The following is a 25,025-nucleotide window of genomic DNA, read 5'->3' as shown; positions in this document are numbered from 1 at the left end:
GTGGGAGAAGCTTTTGGGCTATTCATACACTTGGTCTGCAGTCTGAAAAAGGGTATCATGCCATTTTGGGCATTTGATTTTTGTTTAATATCCATGTCATGGTCTTTGGTCTCTTGTTGACTGAAAAAGTACAGAACAATTGAGGTTTGTTTGAGCAGTCATATTCTTCTTCCTGATTCCCTAAGGACCAGGAAGTTAGTACACATTTTCTGCACCAAGTTGACAACTAACTATTCTGCAAGTAATAAGTATGGCACACAAAAATGTGCGAAAAAAGTGTGAGATTTTTCATTGTGGGAGATTGTTTTAGGACCACCTAATTTTAATTTCGAAACTTCTATGCTCTGAACTTGCTGGAAATTCTGTAGATTCACTCAAATACCTATGGTGAGGTACACAAAACTTGTACTAGCTAATTAAGCTGGCTATTTATTCAGTGAAGCATTATTCATTACTAGAGAACCATGTATCTAGCCAACCATATGGATCCTAGATACCATGCACAGCAACTAACATACATTATTATAAGACTCCATCTATTTAGCCACTCCATGAATCCTAGGCATAGAGAGCAAGCCTCGTCTTCAACATTTCACAGGGAGTGCAGCATTACTTGAACTCCATGCTGTGGGCGAACAGTAAGAAAATGAAGAGGAGCGTGGACGTAGCCCGGGGAAAGAGTCAAGGCATACCGTTGCAGAATCATTGACAGAGCAATCTTAGTTTCAGTGGTGGCAAAGTTGTAACCCACACAAATTCTAGGTCCCATTCCAAAGGGTATGAATGCAGCCATGTTATCCTTAGTAGCCTTAGCAACCCCTTCTGAGAATCGTTCTGGTTTGAAAAGTTCCGCGTCTTGTCCCCATATTTGAGGGTCATGGTGAAGTGCTAAATTTGGGATGACCAAATCAATATTAGCAGGAACAATCAACTTCCCAAGCCTACTTTCCCTTTCAGCTTTCTTTACAAGTTGAATAACAGGAGGATATAACCTTAGAGACTCATTGATGATCATATTCATCTGCATTAAGAAGATCGAAACAAAATGAGACAGAAAACAAATCAGGATTTCATATTTAACCCACTTACACAATCAGTGTAACTGTTATTGACATTCTTACAGTTTTTAGTCTGGAAATGCCATCAGAATTTGGATTCTGTTTTCCGAATAATTGCAGGACTTCTTTTCTTGCTTCCTCTTGCCAATCCTGATGGAGTGCTAGAAGAAAGACGGTCCAAACCAGCAAACCATTAGTGGTTTCTTGTCCAGCAAAGTACAATGCCTTGCACTGATCAATTATATCATCTATCGTGATCCTATATCCGTCATTACTGTCATCATGAAAATCAAAGAAAATCACCCCCAAAGTTGTGTTCATCCTGCTGAGTCACTGCCTTGTTTTCTCTTTTCTTTACAATCTCCAGTATCGTGTCGCGTATTTCCTTCTCAAGCTTCTCTGCTTCAATTTCATCACTAGTTTTGAAAAGCTTTCTGTAATATGGAATGTATTAAACATGAGAAATGGGAACATACACAATCCTCCTACAATATTGCATTGAATTGTTCTCTGCCACGTAGCATATGGGAATGCACAGTTAGTACTGTCCAAACCAAATATCAAATATATAAGAGTAGTCACATATCATATATATATTGATCAATCTAAGATAGAACCAGCAACCACAAGAAACATAGGTTCTTTGGGATCATTTCTTCAAATGCAACGGACATTAATTAGTTAAAGAAAGTTACCGGATACCAGGAAGCCTGATCTTAAAAGAATTTTTGACCAATAACGAGGATAAATCCGTCAACATGTCAAAAATTTTCTTCCCTTCTAAATAGCTGCTGCCAAATGCTGTCCTGGAAATCACTTCTGAAGTAAACAACTTAAATTCTTGATACATCTCGATCTCTTTGCCCTTGCTATTTTGCCACCTTTGCACCATCTTCTCAGTACTAGCTATCATATCTGGAACCATACTCTGGTACAAAAAAAATCTGATTGTAGTAAACTAAATATCCTTCAACTCATTATTTTCTAAATAAGGCTGTCATGCGCATTTTTCATGTAAAATTTCAACACTTGACAACTTATGCTTCGACTTTGACAACTCATGTGGTAACTAAGAAATAGTGTTCGCTGAGGTAAGCAAGAGTAAAAATAGTTTCTTGATCGAGTAATTGAATTTTAAAAGTGATAATTACATGTACGCCATATATTGTCGAAGTTTCCTGTCCTCCTTCCGTATAATTAAAGAGTTAATTGATAGAACTATCTCTACACTCTTATTTTGAAATAATTGCGATGAATAACTAAAGCTTACTTTTAAACTTTCTCTATGGAAGGCATGGTTAGCCAGCTTTCGCAGTTTTAGCCATTGTTCTCCTTCAGAAGTCGCGAGGCTGTTTCCTAACAGCTTCTTCCCAAACCCTTGTTGTTTCATTTGCAGATAAACTTTGTCTTTGTTATTCAGTATCTCTTTGCACAACTCCGGTTCCATAACTACCAACTGAGCTTCGGTACCTAACCACTGAAGAAAAATCTTCCCTGTCACAAAACACAACAACACTTGCGTTAATTAGAAATAACGAAGATTTGAGATCGATCGAGTTCATAATTTGTTACCATATGTCTTGAGCCACGAGTGATACTGAGGTTGAACTACAGGAAATATGTCGTGTGATAAACTTTTGGTTCTGCTCATGGCTTCCTTCTTCATGTTCAAGATTTCTTTGGCGTTTCCATCGACAAGTTTGTAAGAAGGGCCTTTGATTCCCTGCAGACCCATCAGTTTCTGTAGGCGAGTTGGAGTCCACCATTGTGTGTGAAAGATCTTGAAGATCAGAAGGAACAGAACACAAAGCTTGAAACAATAATGAATACTGGGAATCCAGTAGTACTCATATTTTCAGTGATTTAGCTGTTTGGCTCTAGCTCTCGACCGCAAAACTCAGTCTACCAATGTGAGTGGGGAATACTGTAATATATATACACTATGTTGAAGGATATCGACATAATGTGTGCCTCTACAAACTAGGGTTTAGAGTTGTAATAGGAAAGTACCCTAGGTATACTAATTGTATTCCGATTCTGTTACCTTTTGTGTACTCTGTAAACTCCCTATATAAAGGGCTCCTATTATCAATAATAAACACAATTCTATTCTCCTACAACACGTTATCAGCACGAGTTCTAACCCTAGCTTAAGAAGAAAAAACCCTAGAACTTCTTCACTGCCGCCAACCCAAAACAAAACAAAAAAAAAAAAAACAAAAAAAAAAAGAGGCCGAGCAGCAGCAGCAGCAGAAGCCGCAAGCCGCAAGCCTGCAGCATCCGACCCGAACTCGACCTGCCTGCAACAGCCCAGCCTGGCCGGCGACGCTCCCCCGCAAACCTCGCACAATCGCAGCCTGCAGCATCCGACCCGAACTCGACCTGCCTGCAGCAGTCCAGCCCGGCCGGCGACGCCAACACCTCCGTCCCCCGCGCACCAGCCCACCTGGCTTTGCGTCCCTGCAGCAGCCTAAGCCTCCGATCAGCCTGCCTCCGACCTGCAGCAGCATAGCCTGCGCACCAGCCCCTGCACACCGGCGAACTGCAGACGAACCAGAGGAAGAAATAGTCGCGAAAAAGAAGGGGGAGGAAGACCGAAAAAAAAAGAGAAAGAAAGAAAAAAAAAGCAGAAAGGACCAGGCCGAAAAAAAAAAAGGGGAAAAGAAAAAAAAGCGAAAGAGAGGGGACCCGGCCGGCTAGAGAAAAAAAAAAAGGGAGGAAAGCCCAGAAAAAAAAAGGAGGAAAGCCCAGAAAAAAGAGGGAGGAAAGCCCAGAAAAAAAAGAAAAAACACGCCTGCTCCAACACGCGCGTATCCTCAAGTAAAATCACGTAAGTTTTTATAATTAAGGTTGTTGCTTTCTTGTATTTAAATTCCTTTTATTTTCTGCAAATATTAGAATATATGTTGCCAAATGATTTTGAGTACTTAACAAAGCGGAATTGTGGGGATTCACGCTTAACGAACTAAGAGTGTTCGTATGAACTAAGAGTGTTCATAATTAAACGAACTAAGAGTGTTCGTGTGAACTAAGAGCGTTCACAATGCTTGGACTAAGAGCGTCCGTAAGCATCAAATTGTGACCATGTTAAAACATCATTGTTGGTCTAATCCAAAAGAGATTCTTGGAAATTGATTTCTTGGTAGCATAGCTCAGAAATCTTATTAATTTAGTTTTCGTGGAAGTTTAGCTCCGAAACTAATATATATCTTCTCTTCTTATTTTCAGGATGTTGAATGAACCTAGACTCGACTTTCCTATGCTTGACTCAACAGGCTCGGATTACCACAGTTGGGTAACCGATGTTGAGAACCATCTCACTTCAAAGGGAATATTACCCATAATCCAGGCACCTAACCCGGATATTGAGTTCAACCGAACATCTACAAAGCATGCTCAAGCAGTTATCTTGATGCGACGCCATATGGATAAGGCACTCAGATTGGAGTATATGTCGATCAAGAATGCAAGAGAGCTATGGGTAGCGCTAGAAGAGCGCTTTGGCAATGTCCAAGATTCCCTCCTCCCTGACTTGAAGGTTCAATGGAATAATCTGCGCTTTGCTGACTTCAAGTCTGTTGCTGAATATAATTCAGAAGCTCGTCGCATACAGTCCATGTTGAGGTTTTGTGGACAACCTGTCACAGAGCAAGAGCTAATTGAGAAAACTCTCTCCACCTTCCCCGTTTCAGCCATTGTGGTATCAAAGCAATACCGTACTGAAGTCAATGCTGGACGGATCACGAGGTTTCATCAGCTTATCAATATTATATCTGTAGCTGAGAAACATGATAACATACTCGTGAGGAATTATAATTCAAGGCCCATTGGAACTAAGAGCGTTCATGAGGCGAATTATAATGCACCCAAAGGAGGGCGCAAGGAGCGGTACCCTAAGAATGGGGGACAAGAGGGACGTATGGGCCCATATAACCGCCCTAACTAGGAAGGAAACCGCAAGTTTGGTGCGGATACACGTGGTGGTAATGCCACACGTGGGAGAGGGGGCTGTGGTATCCCTAGCCGTAATGGTGGCTCAATGGGTCGTGGTGGTGGCACCAACCCTCCTAGGGAACGCCCGCAACGTGCACAACGTGCACCTCAATTAAAGGGAGGCAACCGCAATGATAAGTGTCATCGATGTGGATCAAGTGAGCATTGGTTCAAGCAATGCAAGGCAAGCGAGGAACTAGCTGCAAGCTACAAGGCATATAGGGACCTGAGAGAGCAAGAAGTGTACCTTGCAGAAGAAGAAGAAGATGGTGGAGATGTCAATCTCACCATAGAGGACTTCAAAGCTGAAGTGCACATGGATGCAACAGACTTTGATTCGATTAGTCCTTTTATTTTTCCAAGAACTTTTGTAATGGCAATTTGCCTTAGTCAATAAATGACAATTGTATTAACTCTTTCTTATGTGGCAGACCCAATCAAATGTGATGTCTAGGAAAGTCATTGAGATTCTTGGTACTTAAGAGAGCCTCGCTCCACCAACATCTCTCTCTACTTTCCTGGTCATATTTGATTGGAGTTACCAAACGGATAGAGTGACTACAATGTGTCTTACTTTGGTTTTATTTTGGATTAGACTTTGGAAACTTTGATGTGATCATTGGCTATTAATAAAGTGTCAATTCTTTTACTTAATGTCTTGGACATACCTTAATTCGAACTTTATAGAGCCAATGGTTTTCATGTGGAAACACATTATGAGAATGGACAAAGTTCCTTTGCATCACCTCTAATGACTACGGACATAAACGAGTATTAGAGAAACTTATGTGTCGCTCTAGTGGGTTGTATGCAACCACTATTTGAGTTATTGAATCCAACTATGTCATGAGAGACGACTTATGGGATTTTTGGCACATATAGGCTTTGACATGATGATCCGTGTATTAAAGACTTACACGGACATCCACTTTCAGAACGAAGAAAAGTAAGAACCAAGAATTGGTTCGAGGAGCTGCACATGTGCCTCATGGCGCCATGATTGTGCAAAGACAGGCCATACATGGCCAGTGCCGCCTACCCCCTGCGGCAAATACATGGCATTGACGCCATAAACTCCTCTCTCTACTTCTCAAGTCTATTGTGACACTATGGCTTCACCAAAACCTTTATTGGTTGATTATAAAGCCCATGTTTTGTTCTGTAAAGCCTGTTATTTAGGATTGAGACCATCCTATGCAAAGGAGATTGAGGAAATAATTCCATTCTCACAAAGAATCTAAGGGAATTCTATGGATTTGATCAACCAACTTGCGGACCATATAGATGTTTTATGGTGTTGGTTGATACGCAAACACGCTGGTCACGTGTTGTGCCATTATCCACTTGTAATGCTGCTTATACTACACTCCTAGCACATAACATATGGCTACGGGCTCACTACCCAGATCATCCCATTCAGTCAATTTGACTTGATAATGCTAGAGAGTTTACATCGAAAGTTTTCGATGACTATTGCATATCATTGGGTATTGATATCAAGTATCATATTCCCATGTACACACCCAATTGGTCTCGCGGAAAAGCCACCATTAAACGACTACAATGGTAGCCCGGACATTGGTAATGCGCACCAATATTTTCGCTTGGGTTATGCAATAACGCATGCAGCTATGCTAATTCGTCTACGACTCATAGCCGCCACTCAACTTTTATTTGCGTTACAGCTAGTGACTGGGTTCGAGTTTAATATCTCGTATTTATGCATATTTGAGTGTGCAGTTCATGTGCCAATTGCGTCGCCACAGCGCATCAACATGAGTCATTGCAACGAATGCATATATATATTTGTTGGACATGAGTCTCCAACTATAAGTCCGCTATGTAGAACCCTTGACAGGCGATCTCTATTTCGCTGGATTTGCGAATTGTCACTTTGATGAGACAGTCTTCCCGTCGTTAGGGGGAGATTAGAACGTCAATGTTCAACAGGAACGACAGGAATTGTCGTGGTCTGTCCCCACCATGTCTCATCTTGATCCCCTAAAAGTGACGAGATCACATATACCTGCTGCAAACATGCCTGCAAGGATTGATGTCCCCACAAGAGGACATGGTGCCACCCAGAGAAGATGGGTACTGCACCACTACCATGGATGGTAGTATGGTGACGCCACAAAAGTGGCATAATGGCGTCATAGGCCATGGGTTCCGCTAGAGAGAGTAGGAGACCCATAGGTTCGATGGATTCTCGTCCTAAGAAGAGAGCGAGTTTGGCACAACTTGATCCATTGATCATTGATACTCATAATCCGTCTCATGAGAATATTTTGGATTGTGGTTATGTCCAAGAGACATCGTTGGGGGACGCCTCAATGTTAGAACCAATTCCTGAAAATATAGAGATCTCTACGAACTACACTAGTGTACATGAGGACGTGGAATTATTGAGACCAATGACATCGAACCTTACTCCGTTGAAGAATGCCAACGTAGAGAAAATTGGCCTAAATGGAAAGATGCGATCCAGGTTGAATTGGATTCACTAACGAAGAGGAAGGATTCGGGCCTGAGATGCCAACACCTCCTAACATAAAACCTATTGACATTAATAGGTCTTCGTTAGATAGCATGATGAGAAAAAGAGATCGCAATCTCACCTTATGGCGCAAGGTTTCTCACAACGCCCTGGAATCGACTACGAGAAGACATATTCTCTCGTAATGGATGTCATTGCACTCCACTACCTTATCAGTTTGGTAGTTTCCAAATAACTGAACATGCAGCTTACGAATATGGTCACTACGTATCTTTATGGGGATCTAGATACGGAATACAATGAAGGTTCTTGTGGACTTCATTTACCCAAGTCAACTGGCTCTACACCACGGAGCGCATTTGCAACGAGGTTGAAATGCTCACTAAAATGACTACTTGATTGGGAAGGGATATGATGAACTATGCCCATGCGTTTCCATGACAAGTTCCGGATTTGCAATTGTCGCGGTTTATGTTGATAAACATAATTGGAACCCTTGAGAGTTTAGGGAAACCGCTGAACACCTGAAATCCAAGTTTGAGAGGAATGACCTTGGGAGAACACGGTTTTGTCTAAATTCAGAACTTGTATACCGTGTCAAGAGACATTTTTGATAAAGTCAAAGATGCACCATGGTCGTTCGTAGTCTTGGCCCTAAAAAGGGATCCGTTTCGTCCCAGGGATGATGACGAAGACGTGTTAATAGCAGAAGTGCTTACTTATGTACAATAGGCGCATTATTGTACTTAGCACAATACAAGACCGGACACCTCAATTATTATGAACTTGTTGGCTAGACATAGCCCCGCGCCAACGCAACGCCATTAGATTGGTATAAAGACAATCTTTCGATATTTGAGAGGTACGATTGATATGGGCTTGTTCTATCCCTACAGAGAAAAGAGATGACGGAAGTGTGGGATCGGACCCCACAAGGCAGAATGCCGCCTTCCGTGCTCCTCCTGCCCTCCATCAAAATGACAACAAGCACTTCTAAATACTGAAGTGAACCAAATCCGATAAGAGGATAATGTAGCGGACTTATTTACTAAGTTGTTACCAAAATCCACCTTCGAGAAACATGTGAAGAGCATCGGATTGAAAAAGTTATCCGAACTCCCATGATTGTAGCAATCAGGGGGAGATATTAACATCAGGGGGAGGCATGATGTCTACATGTTCGATCTCGAAGAGTGAAGGACGTGTTGTGCTCTTTTTGTCCTTCGACCAGGGTTATTTTTGTCCCACAGGGTTTTTGTTACCTGGCAAGGTTTTTAACGAGGCAACAATTAAAGCGTCATCACCAAGTTTGAGCGGCACAAGGGGGAGTGTTGAAGGATATCGACATAATGTGTGCCTCTACAAACTAGGGTTTAGAGTTGTAATAGGAAAGTACCCTAGGTATACTAATTGTATTCCGATTCTGTTACCTTTTGTGTACTCTGTAAACTCCCTATATAAAGGGCTCCTATTATCAATAATAAACACAATTCTATTCTCCTACAACACACTAAACTCTCTGCACAGAAATGTCATCATATTTAGATGTTTCTTTCACTATGTAGAGACTTTTGGATAATTTCAACCCAGGTGGGTTAATTTGAAGGCTTTTTTTTTTTCTTTTTTCTTTTTACTTTAGAGAAGGAAGTTGTACGATACCTGATTAACAAAGTACAAAAGTCAAGAATGGCATGCATCTTCAAAGGCATACCAGGACAAGTAAAAAGAATGAAATACAATAGTACGTCAAGAGTGACATCTTCTTAGGCATACAGCATACTAGCTACGGTAACTCGGTAAACAAAGTCCGATGAAGAACAAAAAAAAAAGAAGAAAAAAAAGCAATCAAGTTTGAAAAAGAAGAGGGCAAACAAAGGTGTCTTTGTATCCTCACTTGACTTTCGTCTTTCCTGAAAAACTGGACTTTTCTTTGTTTAGCTTTGCTTTCTGTTTGCTATCTGGTAAATGTGATAGGGTTAGAGGTGACGAAAGGTATAGCGACAAAGGAGACTTTGTGGGGGGAAAAATAACCACTCTGAACTTAAGTTTTTTATTTTTTATTTTTTGAATAAAGGGTGGTGCGAAGAAAAATGTGAAATCTTTTACAAAGAGATAAGGTGATAGAGTTTTGAGACATTATCATTTAAAACAAAAGTATAATTTAAGTATTCAATTAATTCTAAATGACGTGTCAAATTTTAATAGAGTGGTGATATCACCACAAAATAAAAGTGGTGAGCAAATTTGAATCCTTAGATGAGAGAGTTTCACTAATTCCCACAAACAATTATGCAACAATTTAATATGGAGTTATGAGAAACGTAAGATTCAGCTGCTCCAAAATTTTTGCATTTATTTTCAGTGAATTGAAGATCATATAGTGAGGCATGCATGGCAACTTAGAGTAGAGTGGATGAATTGCTAGCACCGCATTTCTCAGATACATTTCCGGTCCTCACATGGTAACAGAGTTGCTGACATCTTGGCAAATCATGGTACTACTTTAATTAACAAGTTTAGTTTGGTGGGACGTGACTCCTCCTTTCATTGTTTCGACTTGCAACAGTGACTGTTTAGGTCTTCCACAATTTCGTTTTCATTAGCTAGTTGTTCTTTAATGTATGGTGTGTTCTACTATGGAGGTCTTGGCTTCGTCCCCCTCTTTTTGTATCTCTTTTTTCTTTAATAACATGGGGTGGTATGGAGGTTTTTTTGCCTCTCTAATCCCTCTTTTTGAAAAAAAAAGAAAAGAAAAAGGATCATATAGTGAGGTGACAACGAAAAATCTAATGTGTGATTTCATTGTAGTTCACGAGTAACTGCTTAACCGAAAGTAGGTGACAGTGGAGGTGAGTAAGAATACTAGATGTGGGTAGTATGAAGGTAGGGATGAGTGGTGTACGTGGAGGTGCGGGCGTTAGATTATTATGAATGTAGAGGTGAGTGAGGTGTGAAGAAGGGTGTAAAGAGAAAAATAGGGATAAAAATTTGAACACTATGTGAGTTTGTGTATTGAAAAGGCTTTTCATGTTAAGAATCACTAAACCCCACATACATTATTATAGGACTCCATCTATTTAGCCCATCCATGAATCCTAGACATAGAGAGCAATTAAGTCTCGTCTTCAACATTTCACAGGGAGTGCAGCATTACTAGAACTCCATGCTGCGGGCGAACTATAAGAAAATGAAGACAAGAGTGAACGTAACCTAGGGAAAGAGTGAAGGCGTAGCTTTGCAGAATTATTGACAGAGAAATCTTAGTTTCAGTGGTAGAAAAATTGAAACTCACACAAATTCTAGGTCCCATTCCAAAGGGTATGAACACAGCCATTTTATCCTTGGTAGCTTTAGCAACGCTTTATGAGAATCGCTCCGGTTTTAAAAGTTCCGCATCTTGTCTCCATTAGTCGTCCATAGCGTTATTCATAGAAGAATGACCTGAAGGAGATTTAATTTATAACTACAGTGGGTTTTTTTCTTTTACCAGAATATGGTTCCAGAAATGATAGCTAGTGCTAAGAAGGTGTTGCAGAGGTGGTAAAATAGCGAGGGCAAAGAGATCGAGGTGTGTCAAGAATTTAAGTTGTTTACTTCAGAAGTGATTTCCAGAACAGCATTCAGATTTCAGCAGCAACAACTTAGAAGGGAAGAACATTTTTGACATGTTGACGAAGATATCCTCGCTATTGTTAAAAAATTCTTATAAGATCAGGCTTCCTGGTATTTGGTAGCTTTTAACTAATGTGCATGGCATTTGAAGAAATGAAATAAAAGAACTATCTTTTTTGTAGTTGCTGGGTCTATCTTTGATTGATATATATATATATATATATATATATATATATATATATGGAAAATTCTAGCATATGTTGACGTATGCCATACATCAAGTTTTTTGAATATTTTAGACTGTTAGATTTAATTAAAAGTTGAATATATCTTATGGTCAGAAATATTCAATAGTGATGACCTGCTTACCAGGTAGCTTTTATAAACTTTTTTTTTTCTTTTTCAAAATTCTGAATTACATATCTACAATGAAATTTTTTTATAAAAAAAACCCTAAATTGAAAAAGAGGAGAAGACGAGGAAAAGAGGAAGAACGACAGTTTGTTCATGTACAAAGCGAGAAAGAACGACCACTAGATAGGAGAAGACGAGAAAAAGAGGAACAATCTAGCGAGAAAGAACAACCACTACAACTGGATGTTTCAATCAATACTTAGGTAAGTAGAATCCTTTTCTGTTTGTTCGTCTTCTCCTTTTATGTTGTTTGATGCTAGACAAATTCCACCTTCTATGTAAGGTTTGGAGTGTGTTTCTGGTTTTCTTTGCACTGTTCTCTCTCTCTCTCTTTTTTTTTTTTTTTTTTTTTTTAACAACAAACTACAATCCGCATAGAGGTGGATTGGAACATTGGATACACACAACTAGTTCCAACAAACACAGGATTGTTTTCTACTCGAATCCAAGGCAGTATATCTTCCTAGCCTGATAACTTTGTTTTACAATTGACTCTCTAGCGAGATTTGGATATCAACACATACCTACACCCTTTGATTTGAATACAAAGACAAATCTGAGTCCATCCCAGTGCTTTGATTCCTATTTTCAATGTTCAATTAATCTTGATTCATTAACCTTGTTTGCTTCGATTTTGCGTTCAGTATATTCGAATATAAGACTTTAAAGTTTAGCTGGTAGGTTGCGCCATTATCATTTAGATGATAATGGTGATCAGTTCTTGTTGACTTGATTGAAGAATAAGACATCTTGGTGGCTTTTAGTTCATGTATATCAGGGGCCTTAGCTTGACTTTTTTTTTTTTCCCCTTCTGTGCCGGAGGCAATGGCATCTGCTAGTGGACATCATAGTCCCATCCTTGGCAAACATAGAACTTATTGACCTCATGTTTATATCATATTTAGGGGGAGATAATAGTCTAAGCAATATCTATTGTTTGCGATAAAGATTTGAAAGCCCGTTAATCTTGTATTTCTGCTATAGTTTAGGACTCACTGCCTAGTATGTTATAGTGTCAGTTAAGCATTTATAGGCTTAAACGGTATCTCTTTCTTTTGCCCACTTCTTGTAGGCTTATTTGTTTTATGCTTCTTGATTTGTGTTGTTGTGAACCTAAGGTATCTGACTACATCATGTAATATATGTACCTGCACACAACATTCACTATATATATATATATATATATATTAAGAACTATTACCGAGGTTTTGATCAACTATCTATCAATTAAAGACTTAATGTCTTATAATAGACTAATGTATCTGATGTAAACCTCTAGCTAGTTATTGTCTTGATGTACTCATGAGCATATATATTTATATATAACAGAACTATAATGCTCCTATTTATACCTACATTAAATCTACAAACAGAAGATAACAGAAATCTAACAATAATGACATTCTCTAATTAGTAATTTTCTGATAGACGAAAAACTCTATGTAATTGCTCGTAAGTGTTGAATGGCTGTGTTTATATGTTTGGTAAATCTGTGCTATTGTTTGGTTGGAAGTTGTTTCATTAGTATATAATTTCTCTAATATGTAGGTGATCTGTTGAAACTAGCATCGTTAATGACATGAGGGATTTTTTTTTTTAATAACACATTATGATCACTTTTAGGACTCCTCCATTGTGAATCTTAACTGATTGATGTCTTGTTATAGTTTGATCACCAATCATGATACCAAACAGAAGAATTAAGTTGATATGTTAATAGTGCATCAAGTCCTCTGAACTGCATTATTTTACCTGGTTTTATCTGTTTCCAGCTGTAGTCAAATTAAATATCAAGTTTGTCATTGTAAGTTTTGAACTCTATAGGAACAGCAACAAAAATCAGTAGCTAGTAAGCCAGACTAGATGAGGTTACCATATTGACTGAAGTGGGTGTCTTTTATTTGTTCCAGCTCTGCTCAATTTCATTGTCATGTTTTTAGTTGCAATTTTTTAACCTAAGATCTACACAACCCTACCACTATGTAAATGGCACCAAAAGGTCGCTGCACTTCGAAATTAGCTTGGCCTGTAATATCTAAGGTATTCCATCCATCCGTTGACAAAATAAACATGAATACTGACACTGTGATTTCCTATAATGCTTCAGTCAAATTAATTCTTTGTAGTTCTGAATGAACATTCAAATTCTTTAACAATTACGAAAGGGATCCAAATACCAGAAACCATTGTGGCAATTAATATGCATTCTTCTGGATACGTTTTTTTTGTGTTTTATTGTCCTCTCCTTCTTTTTTTTTTTTTAATGTTTTTATTTTATTTTAGTAGTCTTTTGTTTCTCACTTTTTGTAAAGTTCTACGTTAAGTTCATATGATTTTAAGAATATGCTCTAATATATATGAAGTTTTTACTAGTTTTACATTGCTTTCATCTCTTTAATTGGTCCTCTGTTTTACTCTATTAATTACTAGTTGGATTTATATTGTTCTCTATGTTTTAAAATGTGATGGTTTCAACATTTGTCAAGTGAGTTTCCGTGTTGTTGTTCTGGTCTTGTTCTTTTTGTTTGTTTGGGCCTTTTGCTGTTTGTTTCTTTGGTTTGTTGGCTTTGTGTTTTTGTTATGTTGTTTGATGCCAAACGTATTCCACCTTGTATGTAAGGTTTGGAGTGTGTTTCTGGTTTTCCTTGTACTGTTCGTGGTTCAATAGATTGCTTTGTATAAAAAAAAAAAAAAGTTTTTGATGGTTTCAGCATTTGTCAAGCTGAGTGAGTTAGAAAATGTGCAGCTTCTATTTATATGAAAAAGTGAGGAATGTTGAGTGGATTAGTCAAAAAGGGAAAAGCTGATGAGTAATGGATGGATGAGCAATTGATTATGGTTTGTTAATACTTGGGTAATATTTTCTTTGTTTCAGGCATGGATGGATCGTATGAACCTTCAATATCTGAAATTGGTTTGGTTTCCCAAAGTTCGATAAATGGAAGTGACTGTAATGAAATGCTTATGCAAGTTGTCTACAGAAGATCTTAAAGGGCAGGAGTTTATGATTGTGGAGGAAGCTGAGTCCTTTTACAATGCTTATGCAAAGGCTATGAGTTTTGATGTTAGAAGCGATTACAAGAGATTAAGTATACGCATAACAGGGAGAGTCACTTCATTGTGGTTGGTTTGTTCTGCTCAAGGGAAAAGAAGAGAAGAGTACATGAGTAACAAGAAAAGACTTCGCATGCCAAAGAAAGAAACAAGATTCAATTGTCCATGTTTGTTCAAAGTAAGGTACCGTTCGAATATTAATGCCTATATTGTTGATTATTTCATAACGAACCACTCACATCAGCTTGCACAAGCACATGAGTCGCATCTTCTTCGATCACACAGATCAGTTGAAGATCATCATTTAGCACTGGCCACATCTATGCAGAGAGTGTTTGTTAAGCCTTGTCATACATATGAATACATTGTTGATAGATCAAGAGGCAAATATGGGCAGAGGCATTTATTAGTGGCCATTTTTTTGCCCGTATGAGAAGCACTTAGAGATGTGAGGGTATGAACAGCTATATGAAGGGTTATCTGAAAAGCGGTGCGAAATTATTTGAACTTATTCCGGCACTTGATAGGGCATTGTTACGGCTTAGGAACAAGGTTGTGGAAGAGGATTTTAAGTCCAATAACTCTAGTCATGTCCTTACTTTTTCACTTCGAAAATTGGAAGATCATGCAGGTATTATTTTCACTTGAAGATTTAGCATCTACTTAAAGATTTTAGGACACATAACTTTATTCATGTCCTTTTTTTTTTTTTTAATTATTTTTTTTAAACATGGAACATCATGCAGGTACTATGTTCACTGATAGTATGTTTGAGCATGTACGTAACGAGATTGATGGGCTCGGCGATTTAATAACATCTCGAACTATGGTGTTTGGTTCAAGTTATGTATACTTTACATCTAGTTACAATGACAACAAACAAGAGATTGAGTACACGACAGTTTACTATCCTCATCTTTTCTTCACCTCACCAAGATATACCTCACCAAGATCCACGTCACCAAAATTCACACTTCCTCACCAAGATTCACACTTCCTCACCAAGATCTACCTCACTAAGATTTCATCTTCTCATCAATTCCACAAATTTCAAAGAGTAAGCCCAAGCATCAAGAATTTCATCACCATTAAATTTGGATAAAAGTAGGGAGCCATAAATCAAGGCTAGCCATAATTGCTTTATAGCAATTTGTGGCTTGTTCTTGTTACTCCTACTTCTCTTCACTTTGTTCCTCTTGAAATTATGTATATTGATGTTTGCTTAATGATGGGTAGTGAGTAGATTTGTTGTTGGGGCCTAGGGTTGTGTGCCATAGTCCAAATCTTGTGTAAAAGATGCTTATTTTAATGTAATGATGCAATTTTCATATGATGGATGCTTATATGTATTTTTGTTGGGTTAAATGCATGTCTAGGAGCCTAGTTAACTCTAGGGTGTGTATTTTGAGCATGTCTAGGATGGAGTTAGAGGCTTGACCCCCTCTAATTCCTAAGCTAGAAACCTTCAATTTCGTATTCGAGGGGTTATAAGCATGGTGATTTACATCCGTTGCGTGAATGCGCGGGCGGGTCGCTTAGTAGTCTAATTCTTCGATCTTTACGCCTCTTGATGTGAATTAGAGACCCTTGAACCGGCTCTAATTCATGCCAAGTGAGTTCCTACGACCCTTGAATAGGAGTAGGAATACCATGAAAGAGAACTTCGGTCCTTGAGCCTTGAACCGCCTTAGATACGACTACCGCCAAAGTAGGAAATTTGCATCTACATTAGATTAGCTTCTGACACATGAGATTTGGGTGAAGGAACCTCCCTAGCACCTGACATTCTCATTATATTGTTCACACTTTTCTAGTTTAATTTCCTTGCATTTTTATTAATCGCTTTGCATTTTATTACTTTTTGTTAAGTTCAAATCAACTCTCAATCATTGAATCCATCCACTCATTGTGCATATTCACCTTGAGGCTACAAGTTAGTGGCTTTGAATAGGCTTGGTGTGAGTTAAGCCGAGCATTGCCAAGGCTTGGTGCCTAGATTGTTTATAGTTTTTACTTTTATTTTTCTTTTGTGCTTTTAGTATCCTACCGCCAATTATCTTGGTTAGGTCCAACACCTAATCCCCGAGGTATGATAAACTAAGGTCCAAATACTACTTCCCTTACTTGACAACGATTTGTACGCTTGCGAGAGAATATGCATCAAGTCAATGGCACCGTTGCCGGGGATTAGGGTCTTTGGATCTTAATCCTTTGGTAATTGGCATTTAGGGTCACTTTTAGCATACTTTTATTTTTATTTCTTGTTTCCTTGTTTAGTTGTTTAGTTTCTAACTTTATTTTTCACTACTTGTTAAGTCTCCTTCTTTTCTCACCCTCTAATTAATTATCAAATTTTGTGGTTAGTAAACTTGGTGAATATTTTGTGTTTATTTGGTTATTGAGGTGCTTAATTTTCTAGTGTTTCTTTATAGGTGTATGAGCAACACGTTACTACCTATCAATTTGAGAAGTGGTCACACTTTTCAAAGATTACCTAGACAAAGGCCAAGACATCGTTCACAAACACCTCCAAGGCCAAGAGTACCTCCAAGAGATCCCTCACCGAGTCCGATTAGATCACCGGTTAGAGAGATGGCGGAGAGACCTATTCGGGAGTTCTCTAGACCTTCTATGACCAATACGGCATCATGCTTAGTACTTCCAGATAGAGATGTGGACTTTGAGATCAAGCCACAACAATTGAGCATCTTGCCTATTTTCGGTGGGATGCCATCCGAGAAGGCCATCAACCACATGCAAGATTTTGAGGCGATTGTGAGCACTATGTCAAAGGGTGGACTTCCGGAAGGTGAGTTCAAGATGCGGTTATTTCCTTTCATGATGAAAAGGGATGGTTTTTGAAGCTACAACCAAGGAGTATACGATCATGGGATGAGTTGACAGATACTTTCTTGGATGCTTACTATCCACCACACAAGACCACTAGCATGAGACATGAGCTCTTACTCTTCGCTCAACGCGATCATGAGACATTTTGGGAGGCATGAGATAGGTACAAGGATATTTGCAATGCATGTCCCCATCATGGTTTGACTAAGTCAATGATGATTGATGGCTTCTATGGTGGTTTGTTACCACATGAGAGGAGGAGGGTTGATGTTGCCGCACAAGGTTCATTTCATAGTCATGGTCAAACCGAGGCATGGGATATACTTGAGCACTTGGGTCGACAATCTAGGCAATGGGATGATCATGACTCTAGGAGAGAAAGATTGAGGAAAGATCCATATTATGACACCAAGAGCACTCATGAGACACGGGTTGCCCAAGAGAGCTCTAGTGCGGATTATAGAAAGCTTGAGAGGAAGCTTGATCTACTTCTTCAAGCTCAAGAGCATGGTGCACCTACACATCATGTAAAGGCCGCCTCTATGCCTTCATCCTTATGTCTACTTTGTGAGTCGCCTACACATGCTACTAGTGAGTGTCATTTTGCCTTTAGCTATTCGGATTTTGTTGATGAGCATGCTAAAGTGGTTGGTAGTTTTCCTAACCGACCAAGGAATGATCCCTATTCAAGTACTTATAATCCGGGGTGGAGAAATCACCCAAACTTCTCATGGAGAGATAGTGGAGGATCTTCTAGTGCACAACAAGGTGGTGTTTATTCTTATGGAGGGCAACAAGGACCATATTCTTCATTTCTCTCATGGCCAAGGGTCTTCATTTGGTACTTCTCATGGAGTTTCTTATGGTTCTCATGCACAAAATGCACCTCCCAGATTCCAAAATAGGCAAGTTCTTCAAGGGGTGCCTAATGCTACCCAAGAGCCTACAAAGAACCATATGGAAGAGTTACTAACCGCATTGACCAAATCTCAAGTGAAGACGGAGCAAAATATTTTGGTTCTTACACAAAGTCAAAGTTCTCTTGCTCAAAGTATGGGAAAGTTAGAAGTTCAAATGGGTCAATTAGCTAGAGAGCTTGGAGCATGCCCACAAGGTGCATTACCTATACAACCAGATCCAAATCCGAGATATGAGCAAGCTAAGGCTATTACTACACTTCGAAGTGGGAGGATTTATGACAATAAGGTACGCATGCCTACACTTGCCAACTCCCATTTTAATGTGTATGATGATATGTATGCTCCCACTTCTACCATATCACATTCTTATGATACATATGTTCCCACTCCTATACATGATCCCCACTCTTCACTTTCATATTCTAATGATGATGATCATGTGTTAGTAGAGGATTGCATTGATAGTGATGATGACAATTTGTTGCATTCATATGGGCCAACGGGGAAGAAAATGTACCTCTTGGTCATGTTGCTAATGATAATGCGCATATGCATCGTACTTTTATTTCAAAGGAGGATGGGAACTGGGGGGAAGAAAATGTACCCTCGGGAATTGGAGTGGGTGATGTGACTTTGTATACAAAAGGAAGAAATAAGGGGGTGGGTAAGGAAGCCGGGGAGGAAAAAAATGTACTTCCCGGAGGTGCACCAGGAAGGAAGACCTCTTTATCTCATTCTACATCTTCAAAGTCTCAAGCTTCTAATTCTTCATCCGCACCGCCTAAGCATGTGCATTTTGGCCCCACTATTCTTTTATCATCACCTAGGGATCTTCATCAAGGGGGGAGGAATAAGGCGGAAGCTACTTCATCTACTTATACTGATACACATGGTTTGTCTTCACGATTGAGTTCTAGGGATGAGGAAGGTTTCAGCCCTACTAAGCAAGGTGAGGCCGTGAAGGCTACGGATCCTAGCTTGGCCGAAAACACCTCTAGGGATCATTCTACTAGTCGGGCTACATTTTCAAATTTGAGTTCTAATGATTCACCGCCTATTTCATCATCTAGTAAGCATCGGGAACAACATCAAGGGGGAAGTAATAAGGAGGAAGACTATTCTCATATACCTTTGGATTCTAGGGATAGGAGTGGACCAATCCATTCTACACTAGGCGAGGCCTTGAGGGCTAAGAACCCTAGTAGGACGGTTACCACCCTTAGGGGTTCAAGGAGGAGTCTCACTTTTTCTCCACCTTTTGATTTGACTCCATTGGAGCCTAGACTTCCGTATCCACAAGTTAAGAGGGCTCAAGATCAAAAGAAGAGGAGGGAGATACAAAAGCAAGAGTTCATTGAGCTATTCAAGTCCGTTAACATCAATATCCCATTACTTGATGCCATCAAGAAAGTTCCGGTCTATGCAAAGTGCTTGAAGGACATGTGCACTAATAAGAGGAAGTTTGTGGAGAATGAGGATGTGTACTTGAGTGAGCATGTGTCGGCCGTACTTCAAAGGAGGTTGCCTCCTAAGCTTAGTGACCCTGGGTCTTTTACTATTCCTTGTACCATTGGGTCACGAAGCTTTGATCGAGCATTGTTAGATTTGAGGGCTAGCATCAACCTTATGCCTTATGATGTGTACAAGACTTTGTCATTGAAGTCGATCAAGCCTCTAAAGATCAAGCTTAAGATGGCGGATAGGAGTATCAAGTACCCTCGTGGAGTGGTGGAGGACGTTCTTGTCAAGGTAAATGAGCTCTATGTGCCGACCGATTTTGTTGTACTTGACATGGACCCTCCTTATGAGGATGATGATGATGAGTTACCTATAATTTTTGGTAGAGCATTTATGGCGACTGTCGGGGTCAAGATTGATGTTAAGAAGGGTTTACTCACCATGACAGTCTTTGACACTACTATTGGGTTTCGAATTTTTGATGCTATGAGGAGCCCGTTATATCATCTTGATGAGTGCTTCTGGATTGATGTTATGGATGATATTGTTGGGAAGAATTTTATTAAGCATTCATCGACGGATTACATGGAGACTTGCATTGCTCAATGTGGAACCGAATTTGAGAGTAAGGAGCATGTTGAGGCTATTGCACACTTAGAGGTATTGACACCATATTTGCCTAGACGTGTTCCACCAGTTTTACCTTTGCCACCTTCTACTACACCACCTATTCCTTCATATGAGACCCCACCAGATTTGGAGCTAAAGACATTACCTTCGACTTTGAGATATGCATTTTTACGAGAGGGGAGTACATTAACTGTGATTATCTCATCAAAGTTGAGTAAAGTTGAGGAAGATAAAACTTTTGCTGGTATTACGTGAGCATAAGAGAGCTATTGGTTGGACCATTGCCGATATCAAAGGCATTAGTCCATCCAAGTGTCAGCATCACATTTACTTGGAGGAGGGGTGTAAGCCCACTAGGGAAGCTCAGAGGAGGTTGAATCCTCCCATGATGGAGGTAGTGAAGAAGGAGATTATTAAGCTTCTAGATGTTGGAGTTATTTTCCCGATTTCTGATTCTCCATGGGTTTCACCAGTTCAAGTTGTCCCTAAAAAGGGAGGAATTACAGTAATACTGCAGAATGAAAAGGGTGAAGATGTGCCACAGCAAGTTCAGAATGGATGAAGGGTTTGTATTGATTATAGAAAGCTTAATGGAGCAACAAGGAATGATTATTTTCCATTACCTTTCATTGATCACATGTTAGAGAGACTAGCAGGTCATAGCCACTATTGTTTCTTAGATGGCTATTCAGGGTATAATCAGATTGCTATTGCTAAGGAAGACCAGGAGAAGACTACTTTCACATGCCCATTTGGTACTTTTGCATATAGGAGGATGCCTTTTGGACTTTGCAATGCACTTGCTACTTTTCAGAGGTGTATGATGGCATTGTTCCATGACATGACTGATCGCTTTATGGAGATCTTTATGGATGATTTCTCGATTCATGGAGATACTTTTGATGATTGTCTCCAACACTTGACCCTTGTTCTCAAACGGTGTGAGGAGACCAATTTGGTCCTCAATTGGGAGAAGTGCCACTTTATGGTGGAAGAGGGTATTGTGTTAGGGCATGTAGTATCATCACGTGGCATTGAGGTGGATAAGACGAAGATTGAGTTGATTTCTAGTTTACCACCACCGAAGAATGTGAAAGGAGTTAGGAGTTTCCTTGGGCATGCTGGCTTTTATAGACGCTTTATTCCAGATTTCTCTAAGATCACCAAGCCATTGTGTGACTTGCTAGGCAAGGATGTGCCATTTGATTTCACTTCAGAGTGTTTACAGGCTTTTGAGCTACTTAAGGAGAAGTTGACTCACGCACCTATCATGATTGCACATGATTGGAATAGAACATTTGAGTTGATGTGCGACGCTTCAGATTTTGCTATGGGTGCTGTTTTGGGTCAAAGGATTGTGCGAGCACTCCATGTGATATATTATGCTTCCCGGACTCTAAATGATGCACAAGTCCATTACACTACGACCGAGAAGGAGCTTCTTGCTATTATTTTTGCATTGGAGAAGTTTCGGAGTTATCTTCTTGGGAGTAAGGTGATTGTTCACACGGATCATGTGGCATTGAGATATTTGTTGAGCAAGAAGGATGCCAAGCCTTGTTTGATTCGTTGGGTGTTATTACTCCAGGAGTTTGATATAGAGATCAAGGACAAGCCGGGTAGAGAGAACCTTGTTGCAGATCATTTATCTAGACTTGAGTATGGCGGAGACTCTTCTGATATACCCTTGATTGAGCATTTTCCGGATAAGTACTTATTCCATGTTGACACTGAGATGCCTTGGTTTGTGGACTTAGTGAATTATTGGGCTAGCAATTGTACTTTCATTCCTGATAACTATAATGCACAGGCCAGAAAGAAGTTTCTTAGAGATGCTCGGTCATATATTTGGGATGACCCATACCTATGGAAGATGGGTAAGGACCAGGTGATTAGAATATGTATTCCTCAATGGGAGGTCCCAGAGATTATTTCATTGTGCCACTCATCTTTGTGTGGAGGTCATTTTGGTGGGAGGAGGACAACTTTCAAGATTCTTCAGTCCGGTTTCTTTTGGCCTACTTTGTTTCGAGATTGTCATTCTTATAGATGTCAAAGGACCGGGAATATATCCTCCAAGGACCAAATGCCTCTCACCAATATTATGGAGGTTGAGATTTTTGATTGTTGGGGGATAGACTTTATGGGACCATTTCCAAAATCTCATGGGAATGAGTATATCATAGTCGCGGTTGATTATGTTTCGAAGTGGGTTGAAGCTAAGGCCACAAGGAAGAATGATTCTAAGGTAGTCACCAAGTTCTTGAAAGAGCATATTTTCTCTCGATTTGGGACTCCTAGGATTATTATTAGTGATGGCGGCACACATTTTATCAACCGAACTTTTGATGCTTTGTTGAGGAAATACGGAGTCAAGCATAAGGTTGCCACACCTTACCACCCTCAAACCTCCGGTCAAGTAGAGGTGTCAAATAGGGAGATTAAGAGAATTTTAGAAAAGACGGTAAACTCTTCTAGGAAGGATTGGGCCATTAAACTTGATGATGCTTTATGGGCCTATCGGACCGCATATAAGACTCCTATTGGCATGTCTCCTTTCCGCTTATGCTATGGAAAGAATTGTCACCATCCGGTCGAGCTTGAGCACAAAGCTATGTGGGCTATCAAATTTTTGAATTTTGACTTGGAAGCAAGTGGTGAGAAGCGGAAGCTTGATCTTTGTGAGTTGGAGGAGATCCGGGAAGAGGCATATGAAAGTGCCAAATTGTTTAAGGAGAAGACTAAGGTGATCCATGATCGAAAATTGGTGAAGAAGACATTTCTTCCCAAGCAAAAAGTTCTCCTATACAATTCTAGGCTCAAGTTATTTTCCGGAAAGTTGAGATCTTGGTGGAGCGGACCTTTTGAGGTAGTTGAAGTTTTCCCTCATGGTACTATCACAATCAAGAATCTTCATGGTGGGGAACCCTTCAAGGTAAATGGGCATCGATTGAAACCTTACTTAGACACCACATTTGACACTCAAGAGGAGGAGATCACCTTTCAAGATGTCCCTTGACTCACCCTTAACATATGGACCGGCAATGAAGTCCTTAAACAAAGCGCTCGCTAGGGAGGCAATCCTAGCATTACTTGTGATGTTCTCTCTTGTTCATTTTGCATCAAGAAGGCTATTTAGCCATCTTTTTGGGAGGTTGGGAGGTGCTTGGAGTGTGGAGAATAAGGAGATATTTTGAGCTACAATTCTTATGTGGAGTTCATGGAGGATGATTTTGGGTTGTGAGTTGATGGGATTAAGATCACGAGCTTAATGGAGGACCCTTGTCCTTTTTCCTTGATGAGCTATTTATGATGCATTGCTCTTGAACACTACACATTTCTCAATGGGGTTGATCTTTTCATGAGCACCTAGAGCTATTATGGAACATATGACAAGGAAGTCAAGGCCTTGTGCCTTAAGGTTTGTGTTTCATATTAGTCTTCTCCAAGGGTCGTGAGCAATGGAGGGTCGACAAAGGGGGTTTTCCATAACTTTACTCCGCCCTTAGATTTCTATTTTCATAGTTAATTTTTGTGCTTTCACCATGACTTCACTCTTATGCCTAACTCCGACACGGATTTAGCTTTCGAGCTCACTTTACAACATTGAGGACAATGTTGGTTTTAAGTGTGGGGGTGAGGACTCGGGGGCCCTATTTTCGTCACTAAAAAAAAATATTAGATTAGCTTTTTGTAATTATATTTTAGTGGTTAATGCCTTTTTCCAACCCCAATGACGAGACATGGACTTAGCTTGTTATGGTTGTGGATAGACTAAGCACGATCTAGGACTTTGAATTTGTTTTGTAATTAAGTGTATATGTGATCTATGCTTGACTACATGTTTGCACATAGCCTATGGTTAGGTTGGTTCATTATAGTTAGAGAAGCATATAGATTATTTGATTAACTTGCATGCCTTATTTGTGAGCTTTTGAGCCTAATATAGTGTATGCATTGTTCATTCACTTTTTATTTCATGTGTGTACAATTTCATGACATTGCGTATCTAGAACTTGCTTGAGACCTCTCGAGGCTACTTTTAGCTTGCGACGGGATAGAAAGGATTGAGGCAATTAGGTTAATACCACCATGGCCAAAGAAGCATGTGCCCAAAAAAATATTTACCACTAGATTGCCACTTTGAGCCTATTTATATATTTAGCCTTTTTGTTCATTAGCACCACAAATTCCTACCTAGCCTATACATTTTTATCATACCCTTCCATGGTAGTTGGTGAAGCGATTCGAGAGAATGACTTTATGTTTGAGTGCTGCAGAAGAAAAGAAAAAAAAGAAGTCAAAAGTATGAGGTTACAAAAGATAAAGTGTGGGGTGAGTGATTTATTTAGAAAAGAAAGTTCTTAAAAAAAAAAAAAAAGGTTTGTGAAAATAGAAAGAAAGTTCAAGGAAAAGAAGAGTAGAAGAAAAAAAAAATTGTGTAAAGAAAAAAAAAAAGAAAGAGAAAAAGAGTTCAAAAAAAATAAATAAATAACTGAAATAGTACTACATAGTTTAGTTAGGAGGTTGTATATCGGG

General features: G+C 39.5%; 1 non-coding gene and 1 pseudogene across 1 annotated transcript; both read right to left on the bottom strand.

Moving 5' to 3' along the window:
* Window positions 1–427: 427 nt before the first annotated feature.
* On the bottom strand, window positions 428–14,948 carry LOC112203382 (annotated as a pseudogene).
* A 2,625-nt stretch (window positions 14,949–17,573) lies between these two features.
* Window positions 17,574–17,680, bottom strand: LOC112168527. Its single transcript, XR_002924288.1, has one exon. It is a non-coding gene; the product is annotated as a small nucleolar RNA R71 (small nucleolar RNA).
* Between the last annotated feature and the right edge of the window lie 7,345 nt (window positions 17,681–25,025).

The sequence above is a fragment of the Rosa chinensis genome, chromosome 5 (genome assembly GCF_002994745.2).
Source record: "Rosa chinensis cultivar Old Blush chromosome 5, RchiOBHm-V2, whole genome shotgun sequence".
Taxonomy (NCBI): domain Eukaryota; kingdom Viridiplantae; phylum Streptophyta; class Magnoliopsida; order Rosales; family Rosaceae; genus Rosa; species Rosa chinensis.
The sequence above is the reverse complement of the archived record's forward strand: the minus strand, read 5'-3'. Positions and strand labels throughout refer to the sequence as shown.